The 14,191-nt window shown below is 54.0% G+C and overlaps 2 long non-coding RNA genes across 2 annotated transcripts; one reads left to right on the top strand and one right to left on the bottom strand.

Moving 5' to 3' along the window:
- Positions 1–7,357: 7,357 nt before the first annotated feature.
- On the bottom strand, positions 7,358–9,923 carry LOC144229214 (uncharacterized). The gene is made up of 2 exons (XR_013334399.1): positions 8,295–9,923; positions 7,358–8,165 (listed from the first exon to the last, which is right to left on the bottom strand). It is a non-coding gene; the product is annotated as an uncharacterized LOC144229214 (long non-coding RNA).
- Positions 9,924–10,077: 154 nt separating this feature from the next.
- On the top strand, positions 10,078–13,913 carry LOC144229215 (uncharacterized). Its single transcript, XR_013334400.1, has 3 exons — positions 10,078–10,726; positions 11,153–11,305; positions 11,663–13,913. It is a non-coding gene; the product is annotated as an uncharacterized LOC144229215 (long non-coding RNA).
- The last annotated feature ends 278 nt before the right edge of the window (positions 13,914–14,191 follow it).

The following is a 14,191-nucleotide window of genomic DNA, read 5'->3' on the forward strand; positions in this document are numbered from 1 at the left end:
ATCACAACAAGGAAGTGACAATGTTTGCAGCTCCTGCCATGAGAAATGAAAACTGGGATCTCCTTCTGCTACTATTGGCTCATGTTGGATATAAGCCTGTTGGTGTTGACCGGGCCTCCCAATATCCACATCAGACCCATATTCTGAACACAGATACCTCCTAAGGAAAAGCATATTCCTGCCTTTACAAAAGAGATTTTAGATGAAAGCTTTATGGGCGATTGTCAAAAGGCTCTTCCTACGGGCCTTGCAGATCCGAGACTTAGGGGGTTAAGAACACAAGAGTTACAACTGAGCCTGGCCCTGCGACCAAGGGGCTATTTTGGGGTTAAGAGCAAAACATAGTTACCACATCGATCTTTGCTAATTGGTGAAACATAACAGTCCCTTCCTCAAGGCCTACTTTCTACTTACACTGGCCGCTGGGATGAGGATGGATAACAGTAGCTAAAACATAACCCAGGGGCAAAAGACTGACCCATTCAGGGCCCCCCTGATAGTCTCCACAAACAAACCAATTCAGAAACATTCATCCTCCTGAGAGCCAGAAAAAATACTCCTAACTTATCTACATACAATTTGACCTATATGTTATCCTATTTTTCACTAAGAACATTCTGTTATTTCCTTGGTCGGAATAATTCTACTATTGTTCTCACAAAAGGCCTCCCATTGTAAGAAATTCCTTTCTATGACTTCATCTTGTTGCTGAACCTTTAAATAAAGACACAAAAACCGACAGGACAGAGATGCCTGCCTGGTGATCAGAAAGAATCTTGGGGCATCTCTCACTCTCTTTCGCCGACACCGTCCCTCCTTCAGGGACCCCTGGACCTGTCGGAGCCGGCGCGGCCTCCGGCACATTTTCCTGTGTGACGCCGCCCGACGCTCAGCTCCACAGGGCAGAACTTCCCGTTTCCCTCTGCCAGGGATCGGGGGCTGTGGAGACTCTGAGGCAGCTTCCGGGCGCTTCCGGCACTACCGCGAGCAAACTTGTGCTGTGTCAACACAACCCGCTAAAAACATCTCGCTCGTCATTCGATGACCTCAAAGATCCTCGGAAGGAAGCCCGTTTACGCTTCTTGAAGCACGTCTCGATGTTTCAGTGGTGTGTTTCAGCACACCTTTCCCGTCCACGCTTGCGACACTGTTCACTGGGGACTCTTGATTTCTTGACCTGCCGAGCAAGCCAACAATCTCTTCGTGCCGCACCGGAGTCGGCGAGTCGCGTTCTGGAAGCTAGAGGAGGCTCGCTCCAGCCGGGGCTGAAGGGACAGCTCCATTGCCTGCAGTCCCACGCGGAGCCGTTAATGCTTCCATCAGAGCTAAGGAACTGGCCTATCACCCAGCGGGCAGGGCTCTGGGACACGGCGGGGCAGCGTGACTGGACGTTTCCAGAAGCCCGGTCAGCGTGGAGCCCTAAGCCCGAGGCAACACCCATCACGGCAGGCGAGGACGCTGTGCAGGACGCTACTGTCCACACGTCTCCTGGAAATAGGGCCCAGAAGTCTGTCAAATGTATTTTCTAATGTATGTTTGAACAATGATGAGATGATACCGATTTCGGTTTGATTCCTTGGAAACGGGCTCTGAAGGCATTTCCTACAGAGACGTATCAGAGGCATTTCAAGCTCTGGAGAGTTGGTCCGACCTAAGGACAGGGTGGGGGTTTGAGCCCAGGAAGGTGAGGCCGGGAAGGGTGAACTGAGGGGCCCACACCGATGANCTCAAAGGTAAATAAAAATTAAATAAATAAATAAATAAATAAATAATCTTCAGGCCACGGACAGCAAGCACGCCCACAGTGCATTCAGTGAAACGGAAGCTACAGGAGTCAGGCCCCGCCCGGGCCTGCGCTAAAATCACCCCGGCCATCCCGGGGCTGCGGCTGGGGCTGGGCCAGTGCGCTTCCCCAGAGGAGGAGGGGACCCCAGACACCGTCCGCGAGCTGCCGCCGACACGTCTGCACTCCGTGGGCCTGTCCTGGTCACGGAGGAGCCTGGTTTGAAGCTGCTGCAAGGCAGCAGGGCTCCCACTCTGGGGTCTGTGCCAGTGCAGGACACCCTGGTCACCGTGGGACACGTGGGACACCGGGGGACACAATGGGACACCGGGGGACACTGGGAGACACTGGGGGACACCAGGGGACACCAGGGACACCACAGACACTGGGGGACATCAGGGGACACCGGGGGACACTGGGAGACACTGGGGGACATGGGGGGACACTGGGGGACACCAGGGGACACCAGGGGGCACAATGGGATGCCGGGGAACACCAGGGATACACAACGGGACACCAGGGGACACCGGGGGACACCAGGGGACACTGTGGGACACCAGGGGACACTGGGGATACACAATGGGACACCGGTAGACACCAGGGACACCACGGACACTGGGGGACACCAGGGGACACCGGGGACACTGGGGAGGTAGAGAATTCCCATCAATGCAGGAGAGAGTCCTCTCACTGAATTAAGTGACCATGCAAATCAGGCTCTTTTGCAAAAGGAAAGTGTTTTTCCCCACGTATTAGTGACTCTGTTGCAAAGTTGTAGCTGTTGTTTTGCTTAAGGAAATAGAGGCAGAATCCTCTATGAAGTGCTTTGCAAAGTCAAAACCACTCATGTCTCAGATGTGGAGACCAGCTGTTTTTATTGTTTGGCAAACCAGAGACGGACACCACAAAGGGTGTTTTCTGAAATAATGCAGAGACGTTGCTTAGCGCCAGCTCTGAACAACGCTGTCGCCAGGAGGCTGGAGGCTGTGCCCTTCGTCTTTCAGTCCAAGGTCTTGTCCAACTGACGTTTCAAAACCTGCAGGATCCATAACGATATCCCTTCTGTTATCCCCGATCTCGGCAATTTGTGATTTTTTTAAAATTTCCTTTTTTCTTGGCGACGCTTGCTACAGGTTGCTGCATTCAACCGACCTTTTAAAAGAACCCGCGTGGGGCTCTGTTAATCTTCTCTATTGTCTGTGTCCTGGTTTATTGACTTCTGTTGTGATCTTTATTCATGAGGAGTTTTAAATCCATGTTCCATGGAAACTCCAAGCTTCCCAAAACCCACCTGGAAAGAGGTTCCCAGAAATCACACTGCGCACAAGTCCTTGCTGTTTGCGCATCGTGCCCCCCGGCCCCCCCCCCCCCCCGCCGCCCCCATTCGCAGGAAGGTCGGGAACCAGAACTCGGGTGGACCTGGGGGTGACGCCCAGCTCAACGGCGGGATCGTTGTCAGGCATCGGTGTGAGCTCTTTACCCTCTAAAACTCCTTCTACTTCTGGAAATAGAGGCAAGGTAGCCGTGAGGACCAGCGAGCTCGTGCGGCTGGCCCGGCATCTCAGCCCTCCTGCGAGCGAGAGGAACCAGACGGCCATGCGCGGGGGAGCCGCCTCTGGGAGGCAGGAGGGGCCCCACGCACAGGCCCTAGTCCCCCCCTGGGCGTCACCACCACGTGGAAACCATGGGCGCTGAGATGCACCTTGTGTGACGCCTGAGGCCGGATGGAGAGAACGGAGCTGGGCACCAACAGACTAGGGAGGGCCCAGCCTGGGAGGGGATGGGGCAGTTCTCCGCCCTGTCTGTCTGTCTGTCTATCCGCTGCCTGTCTACCTGCATACCGACTGGTATTTCTCAGTTCCAGCTGCTCTCACAGAACCCCGCGGGCTGGGGTGCGGGGGGGGTGCTTACACACAGCAGACGTTGACTGCTCGCGGCTCCGAAGGCTCCGAGTCCCAGACCCCGATGCTGGCAGAGTCGGCGGCTGCCGAGAACTCGCTTCCTGTTTCAGACGCCATCTTCTGCGTCCTCATATGGGGGAAGGAGAAGGGGGCTCCTGGGATCTGTAAGGGCCACACTCCACTTGTGAGGACCCCATGCCATGACCTGATCACTCCCCTGTAGGTCCTGACACCATCGCATCCGGGGGGAGGCTTCAGCGTGTGGACTGGGGGGAGACACAGACATTCAGCATCATCTCTCTACCACTTATCCATCTGTTTATCGATAACCGATCGATCTATCACCTACGTATCTATCACCTACTCCAGAGTTGAGCTGTCAGTGTGTCCTCATTCTGTGCATTCAGTGTTGCTTGTAAGTGTGCTGAGAACCTGCTTGAGTTTCATAATATGTCACAGACAAATGAACTCACAATATGAACATCAGCTTTCACTCATGCATTCTTGACACTCTTCACCTGGGGCATAAAGACTAAACAACGAAACATAGTGCTTCGCCAACAGAACTGGAGAGAGGGTGTGTGTGAGGAACGGACAAAGTTTCCTCCTAAACATTCAACATTCTGTACCGGCGACGGGAAATGGCGCAGCATTTCTCAAGGTGACAGCTCGTAAGTGTTCGGCGTTTTCAGAGCCGCTACCGAATGTGACTTCAACTGTCTCCTAAGATTAAGTCCGTCATTTCAAGTGCAACTGCTCACATAATTGCTTCGACAGCAGCGTGTGTGTGCATGTGAGAGTGTGCACGCGTGTCTGGGTGCCTGTCCACGTGCATTTGAATCCACGCGTGCGTGCACGTGTACCTGCGGGGGCAGAGACAGGAAAAGGAAGGGGTCCAGGCCAGCCTGAGCCCCGCGGGCTCCTCTCTCCCCCTACAAGAGGCCTGCAGCCCTCTCTCCCCACCTCTTCCTGGGGCGGCCTCCACCGACACAGAGACGGGAAAACAACTGGGACTCGACCAGAAACAACGGGCAGTACCAGCCTGGCAGAAGCAGCAGCAGCCCTGGAAGAGGACTTTTAGGAACGAGGAAAGGAGCCAGGAAGTGGCCCCAAGAAGGAAGGGGAGGAGAGGTGGGAAAGAAGGAAAGCGGGATGGAGACGGCGGAGAAGAGCACGTGTGGGGGTGCGTACCCAGGGTGCCCTGGCAGGGTGCCCGGCGGTGCAGGGGGCGAACCCAGACCAAACCCGCGCCTCCCCCTGCACATCACCTCCCACCGCCAGGCACCCACTGCTGAAGACCTCACCAGAAACCTCAGGACACGAGTTAACACGGGAGTTACAGCCCAGCTTGAGCCCTTCCGACCAGTTGGGCCAATCTCTTCACCCCCAAATCCTTGTGTATAGAAATACAAAGAAGGGACTTCTTTTTTTTTTTTCAGATTTCAGTAAAAACTTGTTTTCTTACATCTTCATGCCTCCCGAGTTGTATGTGTGCAGGTGTTAGGAGGGAACTGATGATCGTATCTTGTTGTCATACATAAATGACCTTGGGGCGCGTGGGTGGCTCAGTGTGTAAAGCGTCTGACTCCAGACTTCGGCACAGGTCATGATTTCACTGTTTGTGGGTTCGAGCCCCGCATCAGGCTCTGCACAGACACCTGCTTGGGATTCTCTCTCTCTGCCCCTCCTCTGCTCACTCTGTCTCTCAAATAAAGTATAATAAAAACTTCAAAAAAAAAATAAATGGCTTATAAAGCACCCAAAATCATAGACCATGTTAGAGGCTGAATGATCTCGCCCCCAAATTCAGTGCTGTTCAACCACAGTCATTGCTCCTGGCAGATGGTCTCCTAAATTACGGCTTTTAACAGATGGATTCACGCAGTTAGACAGGGAATAGTTCCTAACTAGTTTTGCATCTTGGGTACCCTCCATGCCGTACAAACAAATTTTTCTGGGTCTGCTGGAATACTGTCCTGCTTAATGTAAAATGTTCTGTAACTGTTTATTACAGTCGGTGCATAAAATCAGGAAATACCGGACAACACGCACCCTTTGGAGATGGTTTCCAGTGCGTAAGTGCAGGCGTCTGCAGCCCTCACAGCGCCCCCTCCCCAGCCCCTCTGGGAACGTCACGGCGTGTACAGCCACGGAGTGTACAGCCACGGAGTGTGTGTATCTGGGAAGCACTTATAACTATGACGACAGATGCGGACCAGGGAAGATCTGGGACATCAGCCAGCGGGGGAACGAAAGGGACTCTGGGGTAGGCGGGCTGAGGCAAGGCGCCCAGAGGGGGCGGCCAGCGTTCCCAGCACCATGGTTCCCGTGGGCACTCTGAGCCGAGTGCCAACACTGACCGGTGAGAACTTTCATTGTTTTGGTTGCCACGTTACGCTCTCCGTGCCAGGAGGAACGTGCAGCTGGGAGGCGGGTATGGCCCCGAGGAAAGGATTGTTCTGAAATTGACACTTGGGGTCTTTTGTGACAGAACACACCTGGTAAGTTCCCCGAGTCCCACCCTGTACATCGCACTTTAGAGCAGTGGTCCCGAACCCAGGTGCACACCAGCTCCCGCTGGGCCCCGTCTCACACCTGCTGAACTTGGGTCTCGGGATTTGGGATCTGGATCGTCTGTGTCTTGAAATATCTCCCCAGTATTTCAGACGGGGCCCACTCGGCAAGGATGACAGCACTAGGAAATGACATATGTTGTAATAAAAAAGACAAACCACGTTTACTAGGTGCTATCATCCTTTTTAGTAATAGTACAGCTCTCGCCATTGTTCAAACTGACCCTTCAACTTCCGATTGGTGTCACCTACCATTTTGAAATTACTTTCAGCAGAAGAAAAGTGTTCCAGTGAGCGTATACAGGGGTTGAGTCTGGGGTCTACGAGCTTCTTAAAATACACGCAAATTTTTGTGGTCATGCGGTACATCTTGGGAGGGTATTTGGAATATAACGTGCATGGGGTTTGTGACCCATCACGAGGTTAAGTATTGTTGCCAAATAGCTTTGTTACGATAGTGTTTCATCACGGGGCACCTGGGTGGCTCAGTCAGCTAAATGTCCAACTCTTGACTTCAGCTCAGGTCACGATCTCACGATTTGTGAGTTTGAGTCCACATTGGGCTCTGAGCTGATGGTGCAGAGCCTGCTTGGGATTCTCTCTCTCTCTCCCTCTCTCTGCCCCTCCCCCACCTTCTCTCTCTCTCTCAAAATAAACAAACATTATTTTTAAAATGAAAAAACCATTTGATTACCATTAGAATTCTTAAAAACCTGGTCATTGCCGGTAGTGTTCAAAGCCAATGAACCTCAACCAAGCCCTGAACCCCAGGCTCTCTGGGAGGTGGGGTAGGCACTGACGCAGGAGGGCCCCTCACATAAATACCTCGGTAATCTCTTCCCGACCAGCTTTTAATATTTTAATGTTTATTGATAATTTTGTGAGAGAGAGAGAGAGAGCAGGGAGGGGCAGAGAGAGGGAGACAGAATCTGAAGCAGCTCCAGGCTCTGAGCTGTCAGCACAGAGCCCGACGTGGGGCTCGAACCTACGAACTGTGAGACCATGACCTGAGCTGAAGTCAGATGCTCAACCCACTGAGCACCCTGAGGCGCCCCTGGGACCGGTTTTTAAAATCCTCCTCAAAAAGAAAACACAAAGCATTGACTTTCTCTTTTATTTAAACATTAAGAAATTGCAGCAGAGGGACTCAGAAAACTTTCTCAAAATGTCAGTAACAACACGAAGAGACCTCGGTGTCACGGGTGGAACTTGTCTCTTGGAGGGTCATCAACCAGAGCACCAGAAACGTTCTGCTCGCTCATCTGCTTTGACAGTGAAGAGCAAGGCACGGAAATGTCTGTTGGGCAAACGCCATTGGGAAAAGAGCTCAGAATCGCACCGTGGCCAGGCAAGAGCGGCGGGGAGGGTCCCAGAGAAGGAAGAGGGTGAGGAGAGGGAGACAAGGAACAGGGGCACACGGACCCCTGCGCTGTGACGGCAACGGGCCAAGGGACACGCACGCACAGGGGCAGACGTGGAACGATGCTCTGGAAAGTCGATTACTTTAGGAATAAACGTCTTTAACCCTGGGTCTCCCGATTCCCCGTATCCGCACTGAGTGTTCGTGAGAGCAGTTACTGCCCTGCCCGCCCGGGACTCACGCTCACCGCTCGGCTGCTGGCGGCGTCCAGAGCCAGCATTCTGTCCCCAATTGAGCGTCTACACGGACTCGTCCCCATGCCACCTCAGCCAGATGGCCACCCAGGCTTCCCTGGTGTTGATACATTCATTTTCAATAAAAGACAATCGAGCTCTATGCATTCAAACAGGAGTCAGAAAAGATGAGCTATTCTGGGCGCAGGGGCTTTGGTTTTGCAACCCATCTGTGGGCTGACGTCACTCCTGTTGAATTAAACGCTCTCTAGCTGACCCGGTTCGCACCTAGTGACAGGGAGGGAGACAGAGAGACTGGAACAGAGATTAAAAAAAAAAAAAAACAAAACAAAACTGGTTTCTAAAAACTGTAAGGCCTCCGTGTAAAATATAATTAAGACTTCCCGCGTTAAAGTCCAACAAGACAAACATGCAACTACTTACTGACTTTAACACAATCAGTCAAAAGTTGAGGTAATATATTACTCTTCTGTGACCAGCCTATCTGATGATGACGTTTTTCTCTTTCTCAACCTTAGAGTTAAGTATAATCAGATGCATGGAGAAGTATCTAGAAATCAGCCTGGAGTTAGCAGGGAGGGTATGGGTGGCTCCCAAAAGGCCGAGGAGTTTTAACCCTTTCTTTATTCAAATAAGTAGGAATTTTCCCTTTAAAAAAAAAATGAGTAACACCCCTGTACAAAGCCACCATGACACTGATCTTTATATAGTGATTAAAAACACTGGAAACATACACATCTGCCCCCAGGGACCCCCACTTCCTCCCTCAAAGAAATTACTCCTCTGGCCTGGAACATTCTGTCCTGCGTCTGCACACAGTTTTTGCATTTTCCCCTCCCCCTGGGGTCAGCCTTTCAGCATCGCAGAAGCGGGCACCACTTCAAGTAAAAACAATGAACCCCAACAGAGGCTGCCCTTCACTCCACTCACATCTGGACCCAGCCTTTCGAGTCCATTCCTGTAGTTGTGCTTCAGGGGACACTTGTGCATATGATGGTGTGTGTGCATGCGTGTGAGGCTGTGTGGGTGTGTGACCAGGAACATGTTTCTTTTTTTAAATGTTTATTTATATATGGGGGGAGGGTCAGTTAGAGAGGGAAGGAGACACAGAATCGGAAGCAGCTCCAGACAGCCCGACGCGGGGCTCGAACCCACAAGAGCGGGGATCATGACCTGAGCTGAATGCGGATGCTTAAGGGACTGAGCCGCCCAGGCGCCCCCATGAGAGTGTTCATGAGAAGGTGCTGGGGGGTGTGAGCGTGCGTGTGGCTGTGCGTGGGGGCAAGTGTGCGCCGGCAGCCTCGGCTGGCAGACGGGTGCGTGGCCGGCACAGCGGGGCCCTGGCGGAGTCCTGCAGTGTGGACGGAGCAGTCTCCATTCGCAGCCTCACCATGGAGTGACTGCTGGTGATACCACCCTCTTCCCCTTCCGAGCTTGAAAATGAGGTTAACTTGAACTTCCCAGCTTTCCAACCCCCAGACGTGTCTTCTATTTTGGAGGAACCCAATCATGAATGCACCCCAAGACCAGTTCTGCACACAGCCGCCCTCCTCCAGGCAGTCACCCGCCCCTCGCACCAGGACACCCACAGAGAGGGACACAGACAAACCGCTGGCCCAGCCAGAGGGCCTCTGGGACCGAAAAACTTAGGGGTGAGGAACGACGGGCGACACCCTGAGCCCTAAGGGCATCTGGGAGGTGGGGCCTGGGGAGGGGGGAAGAGGCACGAGCTGCAGAGGAGGCAAACCTGTGGGGTAGAGCCCACCCGGAATGAGGCCGGGGAAGGCTGGCTGCCCAGGCTGGGGGTCCCGGGGGAGCCTGGACAGGGCGTGGGCTTGGGGTTCGGGCGAGGCCGCGCCTTAGGCCAGGCCCCCAGGCCCCCGGCGGCCCGGGAGGGGTGCGCGCCCGGCAGACGAAGCTGTCGGAGTCCGGCCACGAGGACCGCGTACTCGTGAAGTCCGCTGAGAGCGTCGGGTCCTCACCAGGCGCTGCGGGCTCACCAGTGCCCGGAGGGCGGGTGTCGGGGGCGCCAGGCTCTCGGGCATCCAGGAAGGGGGCCNCCTGCTCACGCCCGGGCTTCTCGGTCCGATGACCCGCGGGGACAGTCACCGGCCGAGCGGGACGCGCCAGCAGGAGGAGCCGAGCGCCCGGCTGGTGTCACGACTGTTGCGAGCGACCCACCACGGAGCCGGGACAGCGCGGGGCGGGACCGGGCTCCCCACCCCCACCCGGGACCGCACGAGGGGGGGTAGGGGCGGAGGCGGGAGGGCCTGCTGGGTCCTAAGTCCCGGGCAGAGTCCCTTCCCGGTGGAGGGAAAGTCCTGGACAACCGCTTGCTGCCTTTAAGAGGCCGGCCAGGCGGGCCCCGCGCTCCGCTGTCTCCGGAGGAAGCTGCGGTGCCCCGATGGCGCGGGGAGAGGGCACTTCGGGGCTCCTCCTAGTTCCCCGTTTACAGCGTCGGTGCCACTGCTGAGAGGCGCTCGTCTGCCGTTTATCAATACGCAAGAGCCCGGTTTCAGTGACATCACGAGAAGGACACGGGACACGGTGCACACTGAGTTCTTTTCACGAGGGACTCCTGGACAACGCCATGTGCCTGCTGCTGTGCCGGTGGTTCAGACGAGTGAGACACGGTGACTGCTCTCGCATTCCTCGTAGAGACGTGACCACATTCCTCCACTATGCAGATGAGTAACTGGTTACACAGCCACGCGTCAGAAGTCAGTGTCTGTAAGCGGCCTGGCATCGCTGGAGAAGAATTCTCAACCCTTTAGCTTCCCAGGAAATATGCTTCCAGAGGAAGAGCTTTCCAGGCTGAACCGGGAAACACCACCCGTGTGCGGGCTCTGGGCCAGGTGGGCTGAGAGCATTCAAGTGTGGGAGCTCCAAGTGCGCTGTGACAGCCGCGCCCGCCCAAGGCCNAGGGCGCCAGCCGCCCGGTCCCCCCGCTCCCAGGTCAGGGCCCCACGCAAGGGTGCTACTCGGCGGGCTGCCAGAAGCCACCCTCACCCCAGCCGGGGGTGCGGAGGTAGGCTGAGGCCCCGCAATCCCCACCTGCAGACGCAAACCTGCCCCACCTCTGCAGGCACGTTCTCCCCAAAATGTGCAAACGCCGCTTCCAGACAAGCTGCATTCTCTCTCTCCCCTGCCCGCGGGGCCTCAGGTTAGCCCCCCACTGCCTGCTGCTCGGGTGCTGGTACGCCTGGGCATTTGGGTCACAAATCTCTGCTGTGGGTACTAGAAGCGCCCGTGGGTTTCATCCCGGGATTCTGTATTTCTAGGCGGCCGCGGGCCGGGCGGTCAGGCGGCAGCGGCAGACAGCGTCCTGCGCGGAGAGCGCGGGGCGGGAGGGCAGGCGCGCACACCGAGGAGGCCAGCAAACGGGATACTCCAGGGCCGGGGCTCGGAACCCAGAGACTCGAAGCTGCAGTGGGGTCAGTGAAGGGGTTCGCTCTGCTTCCTAAGTCCTGCCGGGCAGTCAGAGGTGGGGGGGCGGCGATCTCATGATGCCTGCCAGGCACTCCCCTGGCTCCTGTCACCATATCCCTTCCACTAGGAAATGGGGGCTGAGTGGGATGGAGGAGAGGAGACTCAACCCCAGCAACAGAATTCCAGACAGACATCGGAGCCGGCACCGAGGGAGGGAAGGAACGTCCCAGGCAAGGGTGAGGGGCTATTACCCACACCCGTGTCCACACTAGCAGAGATTGGGCACTTTCCCCCAAGAAGAGATAGTGAGATTCACCAAACCACCACAAACGTCAGACTAGACTGTCCCTGGGATTCTCCAGGTCCCCCCACATCCTGTCCCAGCCAGGAAGCATGGAGACTTGGGAAGCCGGAAGTTGGCCTGACCTCCAAGAGAAAAGTGAATGCCAGGTGCCTGCCATCACATCACCTGCCCAGATCAGAAGGGCCCTCCTCTGCTGTCTTTCCCCAAAGGCCCAGTAAGCACCCCTGCTGGGGGCGAGGACTTCCCGTACCTGTCCCCTGTAGGCTGCTGTCCCAGAGCAGCCAAGGAGCAAGCGTCCCCCAAGGACTCAGCTCTTCAGACTCTGCTCAAGCATCCAGATGACGCTCCCTCTCGGCCACCTCTCCTACTCGAACCCTTCAGCCCCTTGGAAACTGGAGGCTGGAAAGAGTGGCCTGGCCTGGCGGGGAGCGTGGGAGGGTGGCCTGTATCACCTGCACTGTCATGGCCCGCTGGCTGTTAAAGAATCTGTTACACGTTCTATGTGGTTGAATCGAAGAGCTGGTGACAGGTACCAGTAAGAAAACCAGCTAAACTCACCTCCAGAATCAGGGATGCGACGGAGAAGCAACTAGAGTCAAGAAAGAGCGTCAGATGTGACTTGTCATTTGCATGGGATTTTGTGAACTATAACTGTCAGTTGCAACGGGGCTGTAACTATGTTCCGGGAGTACCAGCATCCTGGGATCGGGTTGTCAGTTTCACACCGTATTTCTCCAGACCGCAAGAGCCTGTCTCTAAAACACACGAGTATGTTTCACCTTGAAGTCCCAGAAGTTACTGGTTTATTTGAAAGGTCGGTTACACAAAATCACATATATGTACTCAAAACTGTCCGTATTTTTTACATGTGCCATTTCATTTTCCAATTATATTGATTTCCATTTTTTAAAAGTTACAGGTGACATATGGTTACATCAGTGTCGGTTGCAGAGCATGGCCATTCACCCAGTCTGTGTGACGCTGTGCTCACGAGTGTAGTGAACACCCGTCACCAGACGATGCTAACAGTTATTTGATTTTCAAGTTTCAAATGAATGATAGCACAGTACTGTCCACCATGTGGGAGTTCACGGTAATTTTTTCTCCAACTGTTGTAGCAGAGTCAAGTGTAGGAACAGACTTTTTATTATAACAATCCTCAAAGTATTTCCAGAACGAACAAAAGGTAGGCAGAAAATACATAAATCGCTAAAATAAAGAACCACGACTATATCCAGGCACAACTAAGATTAGAGGGGGCAAGTGCTGCACAGGTTTGAAGGGAAGTGAAAATCATGCCGTCTGTGGGGTGCTGAGCCTACTCCCCAGGGGCTGGGGGCCCACAGGGATCCCCAAAATGAGCACACACTGTGCTCCCCAGCTCGTCCCCACAGACTTACCAGCTAGTTAAGGCAGTACCGGTAATCACACCACAGGGTCCAGAAACCAGCCATTGTTCTAAGAAAGCTTCCTTTCTCTCACTAACTCATCAACGCCCTGGTCTCACTGAGACACATACTGCTTTACCGTCTGTTCCCGGACATTTCCAGAGGCAAACTGATCAATGCTCTGCTTTTCTAAATCACACCTTCTTCCCACTTGCTTCGTTGCTGTATTTTGATTCAAACGACTTCATGTGATCTCTATCACAAACAGTCAAGCAGCCAGAACTAATACGGAGTCTGAATTTTAAAACACAGAGATCGACTTCTGGCTACAGTCCTCACGTCTTCCTGAGACGTGGAAAACTTGGTCGATAACCAGAAGTACCTACGTTTCTTCTATGATGCTGTTACAGTGAGAGGGTCTGGGAGTCGAAAACCTTCAGGAAACTGTTCAGATGCTATTTGCTTTCAGTCCTTTTCTGCAACATTAAGAGAGTAATCCACTTTATCTGGATTGTGCGTCGCTCAAGCCTCACGAGAGCCTTAGAAGTACCTGCAGTGCCTGCATTTTACAGACGACAGCCAAGATTTCCCCTGTAACGTCAGCATCAGCACGCGGCCGTGGGGAGGCTGCGGGGACAGGGAGGCCCCAGAGCCCCCTGGCTTCTGGTATTATGGGCTCTATGGATATTAACCTTATTACACATTTAAAGTGAGACTTCAAAAACATTTATTAATACATCTAAAAATGACAATACACATTAACAATACACCCATGACATTGGGGCACCTGGCTGCTCAGTCAGAAGAGCACGTGACTCTTGATCTTGGGGCTGTGAGTTCAAGCCCCATTGAAGGTGCAGAGATTAATAAAAAAATAAATAGACTTAAAAATTACACCATCACATTAACATATGTTTAATTAAAAATAACAGTATTTGCTAAAACAAACCAGAGATGCAGGGGCTCTGTGGTGCCAGGTTCTTGTGCGATGACACGTCCGCAGCCTCGAACTCCACTTTGCTTCACAGTGGCTTGAGTGAAAGAGCACTGTCTCGGGGATAAGTACTAAAGTGGACCCTGACAGGGTGTCCAGAATCCCACTTTGAGAATCACCACACTGGCCTCTGTGGCACGGGAAGCCTCCACTCCACGCGGCGAGTCGTACAGGTGGTGAGGAGTTGCGAAGAAGTACAAGGAGG

This window comes from Crocuta crocuta, unplaced genomic scaffold, assembly GCF_008692635.1.
Source record: "Crocuta crocuta isolate KB4526 unplaced genomic scaffold, BGI_CrCroc_1.0 scaffold455, whole genome shotgun sequence".
NCBI lineage: Eukaryota > Metazoa > Chordata > Mammalia > Carnivora > Hyaenidae > Crocuta > Crocuta crocuta.